General features: G+C 37.5%; 1 long non-coding RNA gene and 1 other non-coding gene across 2 annotated transcripts in view; one reads left to right on the forward strand and one right to left on the reverse strand.

The window, feature by feature from the left end:
- Window positions 1-10,639: 10,639 nt before the first annotated feature.
- Window positions 10,640-22,896, reverse strand: part of LOC119867149 — a 39,867-nt gene continuing 27,610 nt past the window's right edge. Inside the window, exon 4 of the long non-coding RNA XR_005382550.1 lies at window positions 10,640-10,826. This is a non-coding gene — a long non-coding RNA (uncharacterized LOC119867149). The remainder of the gene's footprint in view (window positions 10,827-22,896) is intronic.
- LOC119867239 lies at window positions 14,620-14,757 on the forward strand. Its single transcript, XR_005382976.1, has one exon. It is a non-coding gene; the product is annotated as a U4 spliceosomal RNA (small nuclear RNA).

The raw sequence follows: 22,896 nt of genomic DNA on the forward strand, positions 1-22,896 counted from the left end.
TGCTAAGTCTTAAAATCCTGGGTGCATTTACATTTATGGCCTGTATCATTTGGACTAGCCACATTGCAATGCTTAATAGCTACATGTGTTGGTAGCTACCACACTGGACAGTGCAGAGCTGAACTATGACTCAAATATGTCCAAGATAGTCTTCAAATGATATGTTTAAAAAAAAAAAAACAAAAATGGGGGCACCTGTGTGTCTCAGTAGTTGAGTGTCTGCCTTTGGCTCAGGTCATAATCCCAGGGTCCTGGGAATGAGACCCACATAGGCTCCCAGAAGGAGCCTGCTTCTCCCTCTGCCTACGTCTCTGCCTCTCTCTGTGTGTTTTTCATGAATAAATAAATATAATCTTGAAAAATAATGGCAACTATCACTAGGAAATCACCTTACAATCTAATGAATGTTTTCATATTTTATCTGCTAAAATCCAAAACAATAACCTATGCGGTTGTATGACACTTACTATTATCTCTAGCTGACAAATTAGAGAATAATTTTAGATCTTTATAAGATCACAACCCTAGTAATAAACTTGAACCCAAGTCTTCTTCTATCCAGAAATTAGGTACCTCAGGGAGATTAAATGAATTGCCAAAGGCTAGCCAGCATGTTAGTTACAGAACATGAATTAAAACCTGAGCCGTTTACTCCCAAACCAATGCTCTCACCACTGCAACAACACTGCAGATGCCCTCGGACTTACCTATACAATTCTCAAGACTCCTTTTCCCTACGTTGATCTGAAAGTCAATGCTAATCACATTACTATTGGGTGGCCCAATGGGTTAAGCACTTGCTTTCTGCTCAGGTCATGATCCCAGAATCCCGGGATCCAGCTCATAGGGCTCCCTGCTCAACAGGGAGTCTGTTTTATCCCTCTCCCTCTACCCATCTCCCTGCTCTCTTTCCCCCTTCCCCATAAATAAATAAATCTTAAAAAAACACATATACAGAAAGATAGGTATACATACTTTGATTAAGCAAATAATTTCCTTTAATAAAAGATTAAATTGAGGGGCACGTGGGTGGCTCAATCAGTTAAGCCTCTGCCTTTGAGTTAAAAAAAAAAAAAAAAAAAGCCTCTGCCTTTGTCTTGGGTCACGATCCCAGGGTCCTAGGATCAAGCCCCACATCAGGCTCCCTACTCAGTGGGAAGCCTGCTTCTCCTTTTCTCTCTGCCTGCTGCTCTCCCTCTACTTGTGCTCTCTCTCTCTCTGTCCAATAAATAAAATCTTAAAAAAAAGTTAAATTGATTATTAATTCTGTGTATTTTAGTGATATAATGGGAGTTCCTATATTTATGTTGAACAAATTAGTTTTCCAGATGTAAAGGTCACTCATTTCAATAGTTGGATTTTCTGACTTTTCCCAAATATCAGAGCAATGCATGTGAAAATAAGAAATAATAAATTGTAATGTTACAATTGCAATATATCACAGGAAAAGCAAGAAAGAATTCTCTTGGGAAAGTCAATAAATAGGCACCTTAATTAAATATTACGGTTGTATTACCATGTAGGCAATTTTTTTTAATTTGGAAAGGGGAAAAAATCTCTAAAGACAGTTTATTTTCTAAAGATGATTTTACTCAACAAGTACCAAATAATTAAATTTACAATGATATATGCTCATCCAAACATTCTTAAATGTGGAGAAGGCCACCATCTGCTCTCCACAGCGTTTGGAATAAGAAGGCTATTTAGTAATCATAAGGACCAAGGGCTTCCAGCCATATGCTGCCAGGATCCCCTGTTGTTGAGAGGCAGGCTGATGACTCTAGAACTGACTCCTCCATGAGTCAGGAAAGACCTGATATGATTAATAAAATCAATAGTTTGGGAGGATGCTCACATTGTTACACATACATTCACTGAGTCTTTCAATAAACAGACCTCTAAAGGAAATTTTTTTAAAACATATATCAATAATTAGTACTAAGGATATTATTCTCTTAGAGCATTAAGTCAAGCATGTTTTTATAAGCCAAGGTTTTTTTAAAGATTTATTTATTTTATTTGATAGAGAGTAGGGGAAAGGGGCAGAAAGTCTTAAGCAGACTCTATGCGGAGTGCAGAGCCCCACTTGGGACTTGATCTCAGAATCCTGAGATCACAATCTGAGCCAAAACCAAGAGTCAGAGGCTTACCCAACTGCTCCACCCAGGCGCCCTTTTCCTAGGCAAAGTTTATTACAGCTCAGGCAATATCCAATTTCATAAAGCCATTGGCCACATATTATGTGAAACGAACTGGAGTAGATTCCTTATGCAGATGTTATACAGGACCAAATTTAAATTAAAATCATAGCCCTTAGGAATTTAGAGTATAATTGAGAATTGAATGCATGATAAGCAGTAATACACACCACTTTTTTTTATCCTGAAAATATTCTGTCACATTTTAATCAGCTAAAAGCATTATGCCTTTTTCTTCCCCCACCTGATTGATAGCTTAACTGAGTGCAGAATCCCAGACTGGAAATAATTTCAACCAGAATTTTGAATATGTCATTCCATTATCTTCTGGTACTCAGGATTGCTCATGAGAAAACGTGTACAGTTTTGAACACTGGTCAGTTTTCTTCTTCCTTGGAAGCTTTTGGGAGTTTCTCTTTGTCAATTTTCTGGAATTTCATGATGATGTGCCACAGTGTGGATCCTTTTCTCATCCTTTGTTCTGTGCTCCCTCAGCGGGTCCTATCAGTCTGTCAATTCATACCTTTCAGATATGGTATGTTTTCCTGATAATTCTCCCCACCTTTTATTCACTTCTGTTTTCTCTGTTCTCTTTATTTATTCCATTATCTCAATAGAGGATCTCTTGAACTTCTTTTCTAATTCTCTTATAATTTCTCAGCTTTTTCATCTCTTTGTTTTACTCATAAAGTTTCCTCAAATATATCTTTTAACGATTCTATTAAATGTTTAATTTCTGGTCCTAAATTTTTCATTTCCAAGAAATTTACTTTGTTTACTCACTGTGATCCAATAGTTCTTATTTCAAAGAATTATAGCTTATTTGGTGGCCTTTTTTGTTTCATTTATAAAATATGTTTTCTCATCTACTTAGGGATATTAATTACAGTTTTCATTATTTTACTTTGTTCTTTGCATTTTTCATCTACTCTAATGTTCTTTATTTCTACAGATTTGGTTTGGCTTTCAAAAGAATCTGGCTCAAAGATCTATGGATCCTTGATTGCCGACTTTAAGAATGAGGCACTGAAAAACTGAGTAGATGCTGTACGTGTAGATGGGACTTGACTGCTTCACTGATGTGGATCTGATGGTGTCATCCCACTGGACCCCTAATTGTCCACATCTGTAGACATTTACTTTTAGATGTAAATTTCAAGAGATGAATCCTCCAGTTCTTACCTAAGAGTCTGTCAGTATCATGAGCACTCACTTAGGAAATGAGGAAAAGGGGATTCCATGGCACAATATGAAATTTTAATTTAATATCTTTGTTTTCTACATGCTTCTCCTGCTTTCAGTTGTGCTCCAGTCCAGAGTCTTCTTGGTTTAACTTCTCTGGAAATTAGACCTCTAGTCTTCTATGAGCATGCAGAAGGCACTCAGCAAACAGTGGAAGGGGATCAGAAGACCTACACTGCTTTTATACAGACATTTGACCAATCCTTATATTTTTGGCACAACTTGTACCACCTCCCTCTTTTCAGAGGTACCTGCAATTCCTAAGCCTAGTTTTCCAGAGCTCTAAAGCAGACTTGGGTGACCTCTGTGTTTCTCTCACTGCTAGCTTGAGTTTCAGATTCCTCGCCCTAAGTTACTCTTACTATGTATATATAAATTATATATTTATAATATATTATATATAATAAAGATGGCCTTAATGTTCTTGGCCCATTTGTTCTATTAAAACTACTAAAATAGGGCAGAAATAGAGCTGCACCAGTCGTCAGACCCAGGCCCTAACAGAGGGGCTGCATCCATATCCTACCTCTTGGACATTCACTGCAGGTGCCCTGAGCTCCTGAGTAAACAATCCAACCACCCTGCAGAAGAAGTAATATGGTAAGACCCTGACTGAGACTTCATAGAGAGAGAAAGAGATCCAGGTGAACTTAGACTCTAGCTCCCTACTCAGATGCATGAGTAAAGCCATCCTGGATACTCCAAATCAGTATTTTTGGATACTGCCAAAAAAATAGTCCCCAGGGTTCATAGTCAATGCCACTCAAAATGGAAGAATCGCCCAATTGAACCCTGTCCAAATTTTTGACCATAAAAATTGTAGAGTAGAGGGGCACCTGGGTGGCTTAGTCAGCTAAGTGTCTGCCTTCAGCTCAGGTCATGATCCTGGGGTCCTGAAATGGAGCCTTGCTCCATGGGGGGGCCTGCTTCTCCCTCTCCCTCTGCCTCTGCCTGACGTTCCCCCTGCTTGTGCTGGCACTCTCTCTCTCTCTCTCTCTGTCTCTCTCTCAGTCAAATAGATAAAATATTTTTTTAATTGTAGGTATGATAAAATATTTGTTTTAATCCATTAACTTTTAAGATAGTTAATTATGTAGCCATAGATTACCAGAACAATCTGTTTTTCCCTTCCAAATTGTGTGGTATTTTTCTCTTCTCCTAGTGTTTTTGTCCTTGAGGCTTATGACTTTTTTTTTTATCTCTATGTTGTCATTTGAGAGAGCTTTCAGTGGCAGTGATAGAGAATGCATATACTGTCCACCATGCTTAATGAGAAGTCCCCTCATTTATTCTTTAATTTCTTTTATATTCTTAAGTATGATTTATTTTTTAATATATTTCATTGTCAGGTTTCTGTTAGATTTTCAAAACACAAGTGGAAAATTCTCATGGCATAATCTATCTCTTCCATTAATTATACCTCCACAAACCAAAGTCATTCTGATAAAACAATTACATTCCCTCTGCTCTACCAACACATTTATGATATAAAGATTGAGCCATATTTCTAACAAAATTTAGCATTCATTATTTTTGCCGGAAAAGCCAATGACAGATAACAGCAATGGATTTAATGCCACATGTCAACTCATTTTATAGAACTAAAGAGACTGTCCTTTTTTAAAATCTAGTTAAGGAAGTGTCTAACCTCATCTTTTAGTCCTATTCCTGACAAGATCCACAAGGACTTGGTAAGAACTGGATCAAATTAATGCTTTCTGGCAATGCATTAGCAGCCAGCAAGTTCACTCATTAGTGTGTGAAATAAACCCAGCATTTCAGAAAGATAGAGGTGCCATTTGAGAAGAGAACATATTAGTGCTTCATCCCAATCTCTCCTACACTGTAGCCTAAGTTGTAGCACATGATCTTCTTCAGAAATATGGCATTAAGTAGGAGTAAAACCAATAAGAGGTGCTCTGATATTTCCTGAGAAGTCAGCATTCTACTGACGTATGGCTAAACAGCCATTACAGTGATTTAAGGATTTATATGAATTGGTGACTCCTGCTACTATAAGCCTGATTATAACAGAGAATTAAGGAGTGGGGGAAGAAGAAGGAAGGATAACCCTAGATATGTCTGTATTTCAAAGTGAGTCCTCAATCGACATTAGTTTCCTGACACTTTCTTTTGTCCCCCTGTGGAACTATCCGATGAACACAGTATATGGAGCCAATTCAAGAGAAGGGGAAAAAACAGGGATTCTGGAGAATGGGCTGTACAGTGTGTGCTGTAGTCAGGTACTTCTCAGGCTAATGTGCATACAAATCAATGAGTACATTGTTAAAATGCAGATTCCAATTCAGTAGGTCTCAATAGCACTGAAATTCTGCATTACTAATAAGATCCAAAATTATGCCAAGGCTTCTGGTCCACAGAACACACTTTGAGAAGACTATAATCAGATGTTTACATATCTCTCTTCTGTCATTACATTTCAAACCTTATCCTCATCAACAAAATTCAGAAAAGATTTTACCAAAGGTGTAGGGCAAAAGAGTACAGCATAGCAACTTAAAAATCAGGCATGTATGTATCCCTAAATACCTCATTGTTTTAATGGGGTTTTTTTGAGCTTTATACAAAAATGTTATCAACTATAATCTTCTGACACCTGCTTCTTTTCATCATGTTTCTAAAATTTATCCATACAGTTGCAGCTTCAACAATAATGATATTCTCATTCTTAACTGGGTGGTATGTTCACAAGTGTTCATTTTACTGCTATGCTTCAAAATTAAACATCATTATATTTCTCTTATATGTATAAAGTACTACATTCTAAAAACATCTCAGCTAAATATTTGACATCTCTGTTCTTAAAGTTCACACAGCCATTAACACGGCCAACAGCATCCAACCTCTGAGCATCCACTCCATGGAGCCCAAAGGCCACATCACTTAACTCCAGCTCCCCTCCTTCTGTCCTTTCAGTTGTTTTCCTCTCATTGAAGCTCTTAACCCTTCAATCCCTATTACTGATTTTTCTACATGTCTTACTCAACATTAACTTGTGACAGACAGTTGCAATGTCTCACTGCTTTATTTAATAATACAATATTCCTGCTCATATAAAATCCAGAACTGAAGCCCCTGGCCAGGAAATCTTCTGGGCAGCCCTTCCAAGTGCTCAATTCAGGGCTCGAGATATTTCCATTGTGTTTTCTGTCCTATCAAAAGCCTTCCTTTACTGCTGTGGGGTTAGGGGGAAAGAGCAAGGAAGATTGCACAAGGGCTTTTTATGGCCTGGAAGTGGCGTATATCACTTCCACTCACCTTCCATTGCAAGAGCTCAGTTACACAGTCCACCTGGACACAAAGGGATACTGGGAAATAGAGGTCTTCCTGTATGCTTTGGAGAAAAATAAAATAGCTTTATAAACTAAAAAAAAAAAAAAAAAAAGAACTTATCCATTCTCCCTGCCACCATACACAGTGCCTTAAGAACCAAATTCTCGTTAACATTCATGAAATGAATGGGCATGGGTAGTCCCTTACCCATGTAGAGGGATATAATCTGACTGCATATACCTGGTTCCTTGAGCAACTGCTAAATATTCTGAAACTCCATTTTCTTTTATTGGTTAAAAAAATGTCCCTATATAATTGAAAATCAATAAAATATTCATTGAGAACTACATTAGGACCTTTGGGTAATACAAAAAGTAAATTAGGGTCACTGTTCTCTGAAGGCTGATAATCCAGTTAAGGGAAAAAATATGCTATCTGTGCAATAATACAGAATCTAAATATGAATTCTAAAATAATACAAGACCAAATGATTGTTGCCAAATGATTATTGCAAACTCTAAGGAATATAAATATAAAATACTTGTGATAAGCAAGTAGTAAATTATGGTTGGGGAAATTTGGAATCATTTGAAAAAATAGATGATTGATTGATGATAGATAATTACATAGATAAGTAGATAGGTAGAATAAAACCTCTTCTCCAAGAGGTATAAGACACTCTTATGATGCACAGAAAATTACAAATAGATAGAATTTAATGTATTTTATTAGCTTGACCTATGCTGCAATAGGCCCATTTATCCCATGGCTCAGTTCCAAGTATAGTTTATGCCCCAGTAAAAATAAGATACTATAATGTTCTACTCTAACTGTTATGCTTCCATTTTATATTAAAAATTCCCTTGATAATAAGGAAACAGGCAGGTACACTTATCCCACAGGGCTTCTAAATTCAGTAGACAACATCCTGTATTGCCCTTAAAATTAATCACACCCCAGAGTGCCTCAAAATGAACTTTAGCAAATAATGCAACTGTGATAAAATTTGCATATCAGATTTACAATGTATTCAAGGCTTCTATTTTCCCCCATCTCAGCACTTCTCTGTTAAATGAAATTGCACATATCTGGTAAGAGCAAAGGTGAAGTGCACTGCAAGAAATGTCAACCTTTCTAAAAGAAGCATATATGTGACTTGTGCTCTGGACCCACAGTATCAATGTTTAAGCAGATGGTAAAGCTGCATTTAGATTTGCAGTTGTGCTTTGGGGTAGGACACACAGGTAATCTAGCAAATAAGATCTTCTCGTACTGGCAGTTTCATAACAGAAGTGGAGCTGTTTAGAATTATTAAAGGGAAAAGTTGTGGCTCACATTTATTAGTATATGAAATACACCTAACATTTCAAAATGACAGAGGTGCCATTCCAACCACTCCTGTACCCCAATCGAAGTTGTAACACATAATCCTCTTCAAGAGCATGGCATTCAGTAAGAGTGTAACCAATAACAAGTGCTCCAAGTGATATTATCCTAGAAGTCAGCATGTTACTGATGTATGACCAAATAGCAAGTACAGGAATTTAGAGATTATATGAGTCATGTAAATTCATGTATATGAATATGAATTCTAATACATCAGCACTAGCCAAAGGAAAAATCCAAAGGGATTCCCACCATAAACTTTCATTCACCTGTCCCATCCTCATGACAAACTCTTCTCTCCTGCCTCTACTACAAACACCTGCACCCCCAATGTTTATAGCAGCAATGTTCACAATAGCCAAACTATGGAAAGAGCCATTGATAGAAGAATTGTTAAAGAAGATGTGGTAAATATATACAATGGAATATTACTCAGCCATCAGAAAGGATGAAATCTTGCCATTTACATTGATGTGGTTGAAACTGGAGGGTATTATGCTGAGTGAAATAAGTCAATTAAAGAAAGACAATTATCATATGGTTTCACTCTTATGTGAAACTTTATAAGAAACAGTGCAGAAATCATAGGGGAAGGGAGGGAAACTGAATGGGAAAAAAATCACAGAGGGAGACACACTATGAGAGACTCTTAAATAAGAAACAAATTGAGAGTTGCCAAAGGGAGGGTAGGTGGGGGAGATGGGGTAACCGGGCATTAAGGATGACAGGTGATGTGATGAGCACTGGGTTTCATATGCAACTGATAAACTACTGAACTCTACATCTGAAACTAATGATGTACTATATGTTAGCTAATTGAATTTAAATCAATAAAAATACAAAAAGTAATAATATTAAATAAATAAATAGTAAATTCACGTAAAGTACATGCACTCATCAAATTATATCACAAAAAGAGACTATCTTATAATTAACACATAGATCATTCAAACAAAATAAAGAACCCAAAATGGATCCTTATAAATATGTTTAACTGATTTTTGACAAAGTTACAAAATGGTTCAATGAAAGCAGAATACCCTTTTCAACAAATGATGATGAGGCAATTGTACATCCATAGGCAAAAAAATAAACCTTTATTTAAAACTTACGTGATGTACAAAAATTAACTCAAAATAGATGATGGACTTAAATATAAAACCTGAAACTGCCAAACTATTAGGGAAAAAATACAGCAGAGAAATCCTTTGGAATCTAGAGCTAGGAAGAATTCTTCGATTGGCACCGAAAGCAAAAGCCATAAGATGAGAAACTGATAAATTGGACCTCATCAAAATTTAAATTTTTGTTCTGTGAAAGCCCATACAAAGAGGATATACAGATGGCAAATGAGCACATGAAAAGATGTTCAACATCACTATCCATTAGAGAAATACAAGGTAAGACCACAGCGTAATTTCAGTACACACCTATCAGAATGGCTAAAACAAAAAAGCGACACCACCAGTGGCTGGCATAGTTATCTATGTTTAAAAACTGGGTCACTCATATATAGCTGGTGAAATCATAAAATGATATAGCTATTCTAGAAAACAGCTTGGCAGTTTCTTATAAAACCAAACACTCAACTCCTATACAATCCAAAAACTGTACTCCTGGGGCTTTATCCCAGAGAAAGGAGAATTTACATCCACACAAAAACCTGTACATGAATGCACCCAGCAGCTTTAACCATAATAGCCTAAAACTGGCATCTGTCCAAATGCCCTTCAACAGGTGAAAGTTTAAACAAATTGCAGTACATCCATATCATGGGATACTACAGCAATTTAAAAAAGGAGACAAAACTACTCATACACACAACAATCTGGATGAATCTCGAGAGAATTACACTGTGTGAAAAAAGCCAATTTGAAATCCAACTATGACATGTATGGCTCCAACTACATAACATTCTGGAAAAAGCAGAACTATGGCAACAGTAAAAGGGTCCATGGTCATAGGGGTTGAGGGGAGGAAGGATGGAACAGGAAGAGAGCACAGAGGATTTTTAAGACAGTGAAACTATTTTGTGGGATAATGTAATGGTAGATATATATCATTTTACATTTGTGAAAACCTACAGAATGTACAACACCAAAAGTGAACCTGATATAAAATATCTAGGGATCCCTGGGTGGCGTAGTGATTTGGCGCCTGCCTTTGGCCCAGGGCGTGATCCTGGAGACCCGGGATCGAATCCCACATCGGGCCCCTGGTGTATGGAGCCTGCTTCTCCCTCTGCCTATGTCTCTGCACCCCCCCCCCTCTGTGACTATCATAAATAAATAAAAATTTAAAAAATAAAATAAAATATCTAAACTATGGACTAAGGGTGATAATGATGTGTCAGTGCAGATTCATCTATTGTAATATACATACTATTCTGGATGGGGAAGCTATGCATGGGTTAAAGCAGGAGTATATGGGAACTCTCTGGACTTTCTGCTCCACTTTGCTGCGAACCTAAAACTGCTCTAAAAAATAAAGTCCATTAAAAAAAAAAGTTACCTCAGGCATGACTATATTTATTGACAATAAGAAACAGATTAGTGGGGATCCCTGGGTGGCGCAGCGGTTTGGCGCCTGCCTTTGGCCCAGGGCGCGATCCTGGAGACCCGGGATCGAATCCCACGTCGGGCTCCCGGTGCATGGAGCCTGCTTCTCCCTCTGCCTGTGTCTCTGCGCCTCTCTCTCTCTCTGTGACTATCATAAATAAAAAAAAAAAAAAAAGAAAGAAACAGATTAGTGGTTGTTTAAGGAAACGTGGGAGCAGAAGAAAAGTAGATGTGGGTATAAAAGGGTAACACAGGAGAGCCTTGTGATATTGGACCTGTTCGGTATCTTGACTATGGTGGTGGATACGTGAACCTATAAGATGATAAAACTGCATAGAACTTAATATACACACATACATACAATACACACACATAAATGCATGTGTGAGAGTAGAAGTAAAACTGGAGAAATAGGAATAGGTGGATTGCATCCATGTTAATATCCTGGTTGTTTTTACACAACAGTTGTTACCATTGGGGAAAACCAAGCACAGGGTACAAGAGATCACTTTGTATTATACATTACAATAGTATGTGAATTATAATTATTTCAATTTTAAAGCTGAACGTCCTCTCCAACAAGTTTTAATGATGTCATAGAAACTTGCCATACCCTGCTTAATTTTGCTATTTATAGCCAATGTTCACTCTTCAGCTATGCTCATCAGCAAATAAATATGCCATGCTTCCTCTCTTTAAGAATTGAAAGCTAGCCTAGCCTTAGAAATTGCCCAGTGTACTGGCATTGGGGGCTTGTCTCACCCTGCCTGCGAGGCTGTGCAGCCCTACCTTCCAGAGATTAAAGGAACCACAGTCCACACAGAGTCAGGCTCTGACAGTGTTTGGTAGCTCACAGGCTTTGTTGATGTCACTGAAACATCTGTGAAAATGATCTGCTCAACTGGGTTAAAACAGCAACTTACTGGCCCAGGGAAAAGAAATGTATGCCATGGAAAATTATATTATAAAGATGTAGCCAGCCACCAACAAAAATATTATGGCACAAGGCAGGGGCCAATGAGAATTGGAAAGACCTGCAAAGAGAATTTCTTCCTCTTCAGAAACCATAAGGGGACACTTCTGGCATTCTCTCTAAAGAGAATCAAACAAGATGCCTGTAAGCTTATCACTGCTCAAAACTTAATTTCATTTTGAACCCTGAAATCGCATCTACTGTATAAAGTGTAAAATGTAAAGACTGCGTTGGGTTCCAACTGATACCATCTGATAAGAAACATCGATTTTGATATCAAGAGAAGGGAAATGTTAATTAAACAAAGAAACATCAGAGTCAGAATATTGAAAGACCACATACTGAGCAAGGGAGGAAAGCAGACTGGGAGACTCGCTTACTCTTTGCTTTTATTTATTTATTTATTTATTTTACTCTTTGCTTTTATTTTTTTTTTTAAACTTTTTTTTTTTTATAAATTTTTATTTATTTATGATAGTCACACAGAGAGAGAGAGAGAGAGAGAGAGGCAGAAACACAGGCAGAGGGAGAAGCAGGCTCCATGCACCGGGAGCCCGACGTGGGATTCGATCCCGGGTCTCCAGGATCACGCCCTGGGCCAAAGGCAGGCGCCAAACCGCTGCGCCACCCAGGGATCCCTACTCTTTGCTTTTAATTTTTTTTTTTCTCTTTTGCCTTTCCTTTCTCTTCTACTTGTCCTCCACCTCTTCTCCTTATTGTTTGTTTTGTTTCATTTTTTACGATTCTGCACTCAACCTGATCTCCTAGCATCTATTTAAGTGACTCATTTTCAGGCTTCCAATATGTCTAAATTTTTCTGACAAATTTGGGAAAAGGGGTGGAGGAAGAAATATAGAAATATATTTGCATTCGGGACTGACAAGCAAGTCCCTCAGGAAAGAATGCATCCAAAGAATATAAATAACTTGGCCAGATAACATTAGTCATCAGGAAAGAGAAAGCAAAGTATTTATCATAGACCATCTATCCTGGCCCATTAACCCAATCCAAGTTAGGTTTAAATCAGTATATATATGATCTTCTCACTAAAACCTAAATAAGCCATCTAAACCAAGCAGCACCAGTTTAGTATCCACATGACAAAACAAAACTCAACATGAGAGAGAGACATCCTCCCACATCTGTGGGAGGGGGGCCGAGTGTGGCTGAGTGCCCATGTTTCACTGAGGTCCCACATAGGAGACTGCTTGCGTTAGGACATCCAAGAGCAGCATTGACACTGGGTGGTGGTACCCAATGGCCATGCCTAGTGGAAGCTGTGGACACCAGAAGCAGCTAGGAAAAGCTTTACATAGCAGCTAAAAAGACATCTTTGTGAGATCACATATACATTTCTGGCCCCGCAGATGTCCAGAAATCTATAGAAGAGATGCAAGGGGTAATGGAAGAATGAAATAGTAAGCGGTAAAAAATCCAGGGGGGGAAAAAAAACCCCAAGCACACAATTTACTGTGATTAATATAAGTACACTTTTACCCTTAAGTTGGTATAGCTCAGGGAAATGCAAGTTTCATGTACATATAGTATACTTCCATTTAACAAAGAAAGTACTCAGTTGGAATAAATTAACATTTGGTCTCCTCCCAGATCTACCTAGGTAGACCCTATGTTTGTCTTTTGATTCTTTATATAGCTAGCCAAATATAATGCTCTCCAATGACATGTTTTTTTAAAAAACATTGTATTTATTTATTAGAGAGCGAGTGAGCCTGAGAGCAGGGGGGAGGGGTGAAGGTAGAGGGAGAAGCCGACATCCCGCTGAGCAGGGAGCCTGACACAGAGGCTCCTGTGTTCCATCCTAGAACCCTGAGATGATAATCTGAGCTGAAGGCAGATGCTTAACCAACTGATCCACCCTGTGACCCTTCCAATGACAAGTTTCTGGAGGTTTCACCAGCATATAAATACTCGTAAATAAAAATTTCAAAATGTGATTTCATGTATACAAGTGATTGATTGTCAGCAATGAATTAGATGCAGCATAAAACATACTATCAACTGCCCAATAGATGTGATCTTTTACCTCTGAGCAAGCTACCTATCACATATATTCCAAGACGTAAAATAAGCTCTTCATGAAGGAACATCCAGGTCATACTTACAACACCTTCCAATCTGTTATGTAATTTTACTAAATATCTAATAAATTCTTTCTTCCTAAATGGAAAATTCCATGGCCACCTTTGGTCATTATTTCCACATCTAAACTTCACTCTCTCAATAATATTCCTTAAGGGCAGCCCGGGTGGCTCAGCAGTTTAGCACTGCCTTTGGCCCAGGGCGTGATCCTGGAGACCCGGGATTGAGTCCCATGTCAGGCTCCCTGCATGGAGCCTGCTTCTCCCTCTGCCTGTGTTTCTGCTTCTCTCTCCCTCTGTGTCTCTCATGAATAAATAAATAAAATCTTTTAAAAAAATAATATTCCTTAAACATCAGTCCCTTCTTTGTTCTATTGCATGCCCTCTTGCTTTTGAACTATTATATCCTTGAACACTTTCCTTTCATATACATTTTCTGTCTTCCAAACTTGATTCACATTCGTCATGTTCACCTTTCATTTCACTCTCAAGAATGAGCACTGACCTTATATTTTTAGTCTCCACAAGGATCTATGACCTAAAGATCTTTTATCATCATGGCTGTCTTTATTGATGCTTCATTACCATTCCTGTCATATAAGGTTCAGAATCATGCACAAAGCTCGAACCAAGTAGGGTGGATTTCTGGTCCTTTGAAATGCTTTTTATAATGATGTGAACTTGAGTTCCATTAGCTTTCCTGAATATTAAGATCTACTGCTCTCATTTTGTTTCATCTCACCTATAACTCTTGTTACTAATAAGCCCTTTAAAAATGTTATTTTAATATATATTTTTTGCAAGCCTTGGCCTAATTCTTTTCTCCATTTTTCTAAAATTTTTCTGTGTGGTTTCTAACACAACATACAAGCTTCATGCAGTGGCAGTATCACAGCCAATGAGGTTTATCTGAGGTGCGATTACTGCTAACTGAAAACTTTTCCAGTATGATGTACAAGTGCAATGACAAATATTTTCTTTAGTACAAAAATCAATACAGTAATTGTGTTCTTCTAATTAAATCAATTTACATGAATGTTTTATCTCACCAAAATACAACTTAATGGTCTTCTACATGATATTTGTCATAAAAGGAAAGGAAGCCAGGTGAAAGAGGAGCATAGAATTATTCCTGGTACTTAAAGAGGAATCTAAGAACATATATTACTGATTCTGGACTAGTTGAGTCAGCTCTAAATGAAGAGCAAATTTTGTGGATTTGGAAATATTCACATGACTTGAGAGTATTCACAAAAACACAAAATTTTCAACTAACAATAATCTAAAAACTCATAAAGTTTATATTTTCTTTATCAGCTTTAGTTTTTGATATTTTGATAGACTTCATTTTAGTTTTTCTTTTATTTTACAATTCTGAGAATTAGGTAGTGAAAAAAATGCCCAAGCACAAATTGTTCAAGGTGGCCTACAAGTTGATTATACAAACTGGAATGAGAAGTCAAAGCAGCCATGTTTACACTGCAGATAATCTTTTGACTTATTACTTTAGAACAGTCAGAAATTTTACTTTCCTTGTTTCACTGAAGTTACAGGAAAAATGACAATTAATGAACTCTGTGATGTGCCATCTTCTTTTTCCTTCCTCATCAATTTCCCTGAAACTGGGTGCCTGGGTGGCTCAATAGTTGAGTCTCTGCCTCTGGCTCAGGTTGTGATTTGTGATCGCAAGGTCCTGGGATGGAGTCCCACATCAGGTTCCCTGTCAGGAGCCTGCTTCTCCCTCTGCCTGTGTCTCTGCCTCTCTTTCTTTGTGTTCCCTCATGAATAAATAGATACGGTCTTTAAATTAAAAAAAAAGGAGGGGCAGCCCGGCTGGCCCAGCGGTTTAGCTCCGCCTTCAGCCCAGGGCCTGATCCTGGAGACCCAGGATCAAGTCCCACATCAGGCTCCCTGCATGGAGCCTGCTTCTCCCTCTGCCTCTCTCTCTCTCTCTCTCTCTGTGTGTGTGTGTCTCTCATGGATGGATGGATAGATAGATAGATAGCTAAATAAATAAATAAATAAATAAATAAATAAATAAATAAATAAATAAATTCTCTGAAACTAACATGCTTAAACTTATCTATCACATTCACATGTTATCTGCAGTGTCCAGAGCAGAGGAAAACTGTCCCAGAAAATAGAAATAGGGCACCAGTATAGGTAAAATAAGAATAAATCAGCAAATTGTCAAATTATCCATCTCCCTGCTTGCTTTCTTTTGTATATATTTACCTTTTTCACTCACACTTCCCACCCCAAACTGTCTATGTAAGGAGGTTCCTACAGAGGTGTCCCTCTGTTCAATGGAAGCCACGTCTGCCATCCCGGGAAACTTTGTGCTAGATTCTAGAAGTGAGAATTGGAAGAAAGAAAGCATGTCTTATTCACATTTTTTACCTCTGCAGGTAGCAAAATAATTGCCACATAATCATAATCAGTACTTAATTAATGATTCCATGTCCCAGTTAATCAATCTGTTATAACACTACCTACTTCATCGAGATACATAAATATTAAATGAGCTGATATTTGTAAACATCTTAAAATAGTGGCTGGCAGATGGTAAGGATTACATAAATGTTTTTAAAAAGTTGTCTTCTGGGCTATTACCATTAGTTGCTTAATTCTGAAGAATTTACTATTTGTTATAGGCAAAAAATGGTGGGCTACATCTCTGAAAATATTCCATGCTAGATATAATATTTTAATTGGTAAAGCCTATCAAGACCACATAATACTAAAGTTCTCTTTGCCATCCTCCTCTCCCTGTTCATACTCACAAAAAAATTTTAGAGTAATAGTTCCTCTCAAAATCTGGAAATGTTCTTTAAAGCAAATTGTTTCTCCTTGCCAAATGGAGGAGGCTTTGGCCTCTGGCAATACAGAGAACAAGATATCCTGACAAATCCTTCCAGACAAAACACTAATGTGAGATGACTTGGAATAAAGAAGAAAGATTCTTTAAGTAAATAGCTAAAAATATGAACAGTAAAAGAGGTCCTCAGAAGCCACAGAATCAAGAAGAAGTAGGAGTCCATGTGATAAACAGGTACTCAATGGACTCCTGCCCTGAAGGCATGTGCTGACGCCTGGAACCTAGAGCCTTCCATCTTAAGGCTACATTGAATGGATTAGACAGAAATTTGCCACAAGATAGCAACACTTATAAAGCTAGAGAAAATATGACTGTTTAGTAATGCTTCAGGGATACTGAGATAGTAAAATAAAGTCCCAACTCTCAAGAGTCTCAAGATCCCGAGGACACACATATAGAAATCAGCACAGGCAGCACAGTAGTATAGCTATAATGTCTTAGAAATATGTACAAAGTACCACAAGAATCAAGACAAAGGAGTGGGAAGCTTACTGGAGAAGTCAGTTAGGGCTTCCCATCCCAGAGAGACTGATACAAGCTGATTAAACAAAGCAGATAAAATGAAGAGATGTAACGCAGAGGAACAGAGATCTACAGCTAGTCTGAAGAAAAGCAAGGAATTCAGTATGACCGGAGCACATGACCCACGTGGGGAAATGATCCAACCCAGGGCAGTAGCAAACAGTATGGAGAGGAGAAACGGTTCCAGCAATATTGAAGAAGCATACAGAAATGAGTGGCTCACAGGGAAGTAGGAAGAAGGTGGAATGCAGGATTGCTCACATGTAGACTGCAGTGGCATTACCTGAATCAGAGATCAGAAAAGCGGGTTATGCAGCAGTTGTGTCTGAATCGGCAAATGTTTCAACTGAGGATCATTTGTATATGCTTGGTTAACCTTATCAAAAATAATCTTGAATTGCAAATCTTATCAAAGATAGACTTGAATTGCAGTGAGCACTGTGGAGGACTTTTAACCTAGATAAGCTTATCTATTTATGAGGGGTCCCAGAGAAAAAGGGGTCTCAGCCAAGCACTCGCCATAAGGGGTAGAGGGAAAAGTACTTTCCCTTCTCTATAGTTTCGGTTGACCAGCATGAGACCTGCTGGGGCACCCCACTTGCTCCAGAGCCTGCAGACAGGATCCTGGGAAAACTGGCAGAAGCCAGAAAGGGGTAAGAATTCTTATCCACCTTAGCTCTCCCAGATCTCTGTCTGTAGTGCCTGGTTGGGGGAGGAAAGCAAAATTTTACATTTTTCCTTTTCAAATTCATACTGGCAGGCGAAAAACATTAAGAATTGGATCTTTCAATTGTGACTTGTGAATTTCCTTTCAGGGCCCCACTGGTTGTTGATCCTTACTCTCCCATGGACAGCTATTGCCTTCTTGTTGTCTCATTTTGTGTCCTAAGAACTTGGCTTGGCAGCCATCAGGCTGAAGCCTCAAAATATGGTCAAACAGAAATGCAGGTTTCATCCCCTTTGGCTGGACAGCAATGTGGGCCGTACTCCACTTGCTGCTAGGATCCTACCACCATTGCCCACTCTCAGGGCAATTGTCTCAGTCTGTCATTTGGTTATCTTTGGGAATGGCTCCATTCTTGTATCTTTTGTACCCTCTCTGTGGATGCCACTTGAGTCCAAGGGGTTGTTCAAATACTGACAGGAGTGTTTACTATTGTTAGCTGAAGCCTGACAGAATATTTGAAAACAATTTTTGTGCTTTTGGTTTTTGTTTGAAGTAACTCTATGGTCGGAGGTGGCCACATTGGAAGCTGATATTCAGAGCCTGATAGGAATTTCCGTCTTCCCTAAGCTAAAATGAAACTATGTACCCAGCAGCAATCATCCTGAAACCTTTGTGGAAGGATTTATTAAAACATTCCAAGACACACAATTCTAAATCTAGAATATAGGGATCTTTCCATTTACACCATAGTTAAAAATCTTCTCCATAATACAAAGAAGCAAACTGAGGACAATATAGTTGGATGGGTGGTAGGTCAGCCTCTAGATACCCTTCAGTTTGCAATTCAGTTCTTTGAGGAACCACAAACAACCGCATTTGTCTTACAAATTTAATCTTTATGGGAATAGAAAATGACTCTAGAAACAACTCAAAATCTACCTATCCCGTTTACCAATCCCAAACCTCCCCCTATTCATTTCAAAAGGCCCAAGGGAACTAACTGTAAAAAATCTAGACTTAGGGAACAAAAATCATTTTGGTGGGACTTGTATTCTTTCTCTGTGCTTTTTGAGATGGAAGTATTCTACTAGTTTGCCCTAGAAACCAAGGAAATTCTTACGAGAAGGAGAAAAAAGGAAAAGGAAGGTTATTTTAGTGACAAGACCTGTAAAAAGTCTTAAAATTCTCTTGCACAAATATTAGTAAAAAATCTTTAGCCATCTGTCATCTGAGTGGATAACCTTAACTTATCCCATCTGCCAGAAACACAATTTGGATCCAACTGTTCTTTTACAAAAAAAAAAAAAGAAAGAAAGAAAGAGTATTGCATTATTGGAGCTGTCTCATGGCTAAAACTTTAAAATAAAAGCTATATCTGTCTGCTTTTGTCTGTATGTTTACATATGTCTGTGTGTATGTTATAAACATGTGATTTTTTTCTACCTCCAGATGGTATAGCCAAAATTAATTTGTAAGACCTCTATCTACTTGGCTTATATACAAATAAGTATTTATATAAATCAAGCCTATTCTCAGAAACATGGAAATTAATCCAAATATTTTCCAATTTCATTTGAAGATAATTTTCAATAAAAATATTTTTTAAGGTGGTTTAACTTTGTGAGCTTAATTTTAAAAGGCATATTACCAGCATTAATAATACATTTATTCTACCTAGGTTTACTAAAAGTCAAATAAGCTTATTATCTCTGTTACAGACTTTGTCAACAAGAGAAATAATTTAAAATAACGGTTAGCTGTTTAATGTCTCATAAAATTTTCATGACTAATCTAAACATAATTATTAAGAACAAGTGAATTAGATATATGGAATTAAGATAAAAGTATATAAATGAACTTTCCAATGATAATCATGTTTTTTGGTGTGTTAACTTAAAAAGTTCCCATAATTTTTTTGGTAACTTGAAACTTTAATGTTATACTGAGATAAGTTAAATGATGGGTATTCATTAAATACCTAGATCATTTCCAAATAAGATAAAATACTGAAACATTAGTTATTGAATGCCAATGTATCTACTTTTGGCTTCTCATTGCAAAGGAACTAAAAATATGGGGCTCAATCAATTAACGTGTCTTGTCTTACATGGAATAATTTGTGAAAGAATGTAATTCTAGAAATTATGAAAGGTATTTATAAATTTGCCAATTCAGAGAATCCTAGTGTAACAGACATCCACAATTGCTTACTTCTTAGTTTTCACCAGGAATAAAGGATTCTAGGAGCACCTGGGTGGCTCAGTCAGTTAAGCATCTGACTTCAGCTCAGGTCCTGGTTCATCTCAGGGTCCTGGGATAGAGCCCTCAGTGGGGAGCCTGCTTCTCCCTTTCCTCTCCACTTATGCTCTCTCTTGCTATCTTTGTCTCTCTCTCAAATAAATAAAAATAAATTCTTAAAAAAAAGGAAATAAAGGATTCTAAGGGTAAGGAATTCTAATTAACACATATAATTAAAACTACTTAGAAATAACAAGATTGGAAGAAAACAATGTGTATGAAAAGTAGGTAAGAAAAATAAAATGAATCATTGCTCCAGAATGAGAAAGAAAAAAAAAAAAAACTACAATAAATGTGAATGGATATAAATAGTTGTAGAAGTTTTGTTGGGAAAAAAATTTTACATGTAGTCAAGGTGGCTAAGAGTAGAATGGATTTATTTAAGGTTCTAAAATGAGTTTTAATATCAAAAGTACATCAGTGCAAATTTGATTCTCTCTCTGTTAGAAAGACAGTTTTGTTTTTTTATTATTATTATTATTGGTCTGCTCTTGATAAGAGATTGTGAAAGGTTTTTGTGTTCTTTTACTTTTTGAATAATCTGTGTGAAAAGCAAAGATGTTGTCTTACCAAAATAACTTACTATGCTTCACATTGCCTTTATCAGGTCTTTAATCACTTAAAGAAACCCAGTCCTCCCAATATTAAGAGCTAAGTTTTGTTCACAACTCTGTAACCTTCTGTATTTGCCTTTAAAATCTTCTCTTAAAAATAAATAAATAAATAAATAAATAAATAAATAAATAAATAAATAAAATCTTCTCTTGTTGGGGCACCTGGGTAGTTCAGTAGTTGAGCGTCTGCCTTTGGCTCAGGTCATGATCCCAGGGTTGTAGGATCTAGCCCTGTGTCAGGCTGTCTGCTCAGCAGAAAGTCTGCTTCTCTCTCTGCCTCTGCTTCCCCTCCCCTGATCATGCTCTCTCTCTCTCTCTCTCTCTCTCAAATAAATAAAAATAATATTTAAATGTAGTCCTTTTGACTTCAAAGTAACTTTGAGATTTCCCTGAGAATCCCTGAAAAATCTCAAAGGATTTATCTCTTATTTTGTATAGGAGAAATACTAAATTAATTAGGTTTATTTGTCATGTTAAATTACATGAGAAGCATTGCCAAATAAGTGATGATAAACCTTATTAGGTATGGGTGCATGTTATTGAAAATAACTATGCTAAAAAATTGTAAGAAATTCCTAAAAGTCTGATATACCCTGATATAAGGTTAACAGTAGTATTTCCAGGTATTATCTTAAAATGTTATACATCACAGAAATAACCAAATTTCCTTGTCAGTTCCCTTATAATGAACTTTTATTTTATTTTATTTTATGATAGTCACAGACAGAGAGAGAGAGAGAGGCAGAGACACAGGCAGAGGGAGGAGCAGGCTCCATGCACCGGGAGCCCGACGTGGGATTCGATCCCGGGTCTCCAGGATCGCGCCCTGGGCCAAAGGCAGGCGCCAAACCACTGCACCACCCAGGGATCCCTATAATGAACTCTTATATGGATCTTTAACCCTGGGCATTTTAAAATCTTTTGTCATTTACAGACAGTTATTGTTTTATCCTGCCATTTTTTTTTTAAAGATTTTATTTACTTATTTGACAGAGAGAGAGAGATCATGTGAGAGCACACAAGCAGATGGACCAGCAGAGGGAGAAGGAGAAGAAGGCTTCCCACCAAGTAGGAGAGAAATAGCAACCCAACAGAAGTCTTCACATTCTGGCCCTTGTTGTTCATGATGGTAAGATAGCCCTTCACTATGTTTTAGCTAGGCAAGGAGATGTCTCTGCTATGGTCAGCAGCACTTGCTGCACTTAGATTAACATTTCTGGGGAAGTTGAGACTCAGCTACATAAGATCACTGAACAAGCTAGTTGGCTTAAGAAAGTGACTCCTTCAAAAGGGTTTTCCTTTGGCTTATTTGAGTCTGATTGATTTGGGTCTTGTGGACCATGACTATAAAGTACACTCCATACATTGGGAATGATCTTGCTCATAATAATCATAGGGCACCGTATTCTCTCAAAAACTTTAAATGCATGTTCACAGCTGCTAACCACCCACAAATGACCTCCCTAAGAATAGAACATTGTAAAAGGGGAAAAAAGAGAATGACCAACTTAAATAGTGTGAACCCAACAGTGTGTGACCTGTGAATGACAAAGAGATTTAGCAAAAACTGCAAGAACTCCAGAGCAGTAACTGATAATAGTGCTAAATGCCTTAGATTTTTTTTATCAAGTCTCTCAGACTAAGAGTCTGATCAAAAGTGGGGAATTGTTTTTTAAAAAGGACAACAGACCCGAAATAGAATTGTTCATGCTAAGCTTCATATCACCATACTAAGACTTAATTACAGTTCTGGCTCTGAAATGAGATTTTAACTCAGTCGATCAGGAATCACCTGATCAGGGACACCTGGGTGGCTCAGCAGTTGAGACTGCCTTCAGTCCAGGTTGTGGTTCTGGTAGTCCCAGAATCGAGTCCCACATCAGACTCCCTGCCTGGAGCCTGATTCTCCCTCTGCCTGTGTCTCTGCCTATCTCTCTCTCTCTCTCTCTCTCTCTCTAATAAATAAATAAAATCTTAAAAAAAAAAAAAAAAAGGAGTCACCTGATCAGCACTAGTTAGGTAATCTGCCTGAGAGACCTTTGCCATCCCCTAAAGGAGAGTAACCTTGCAATAACCAATCCGTTTTTTTTGTTTTGTTTTGTTTTGTTTTGGTCTACTATAACTTGTTCCTACTCCCTTCTGCTTACAAGTCTTTCATTTTGTAAAG

The sequence above is a fragment of the Canis lupus genome, chromosome 32, assembly GCF_011100685.1.
Source record: "Canis lupus familiaris isolate Mischka breed German Shepherd chromosome 32, alternate assembly UU_Cfam_GSD_1.0, whole genome shotgun sequence".
NCBI classification, from domain to species: domain Eukaryota; kingdom Metazoa; phylum Chordata; class Mammalia; order Carnivora; family Canidae; genus Canis; species Canis lupus.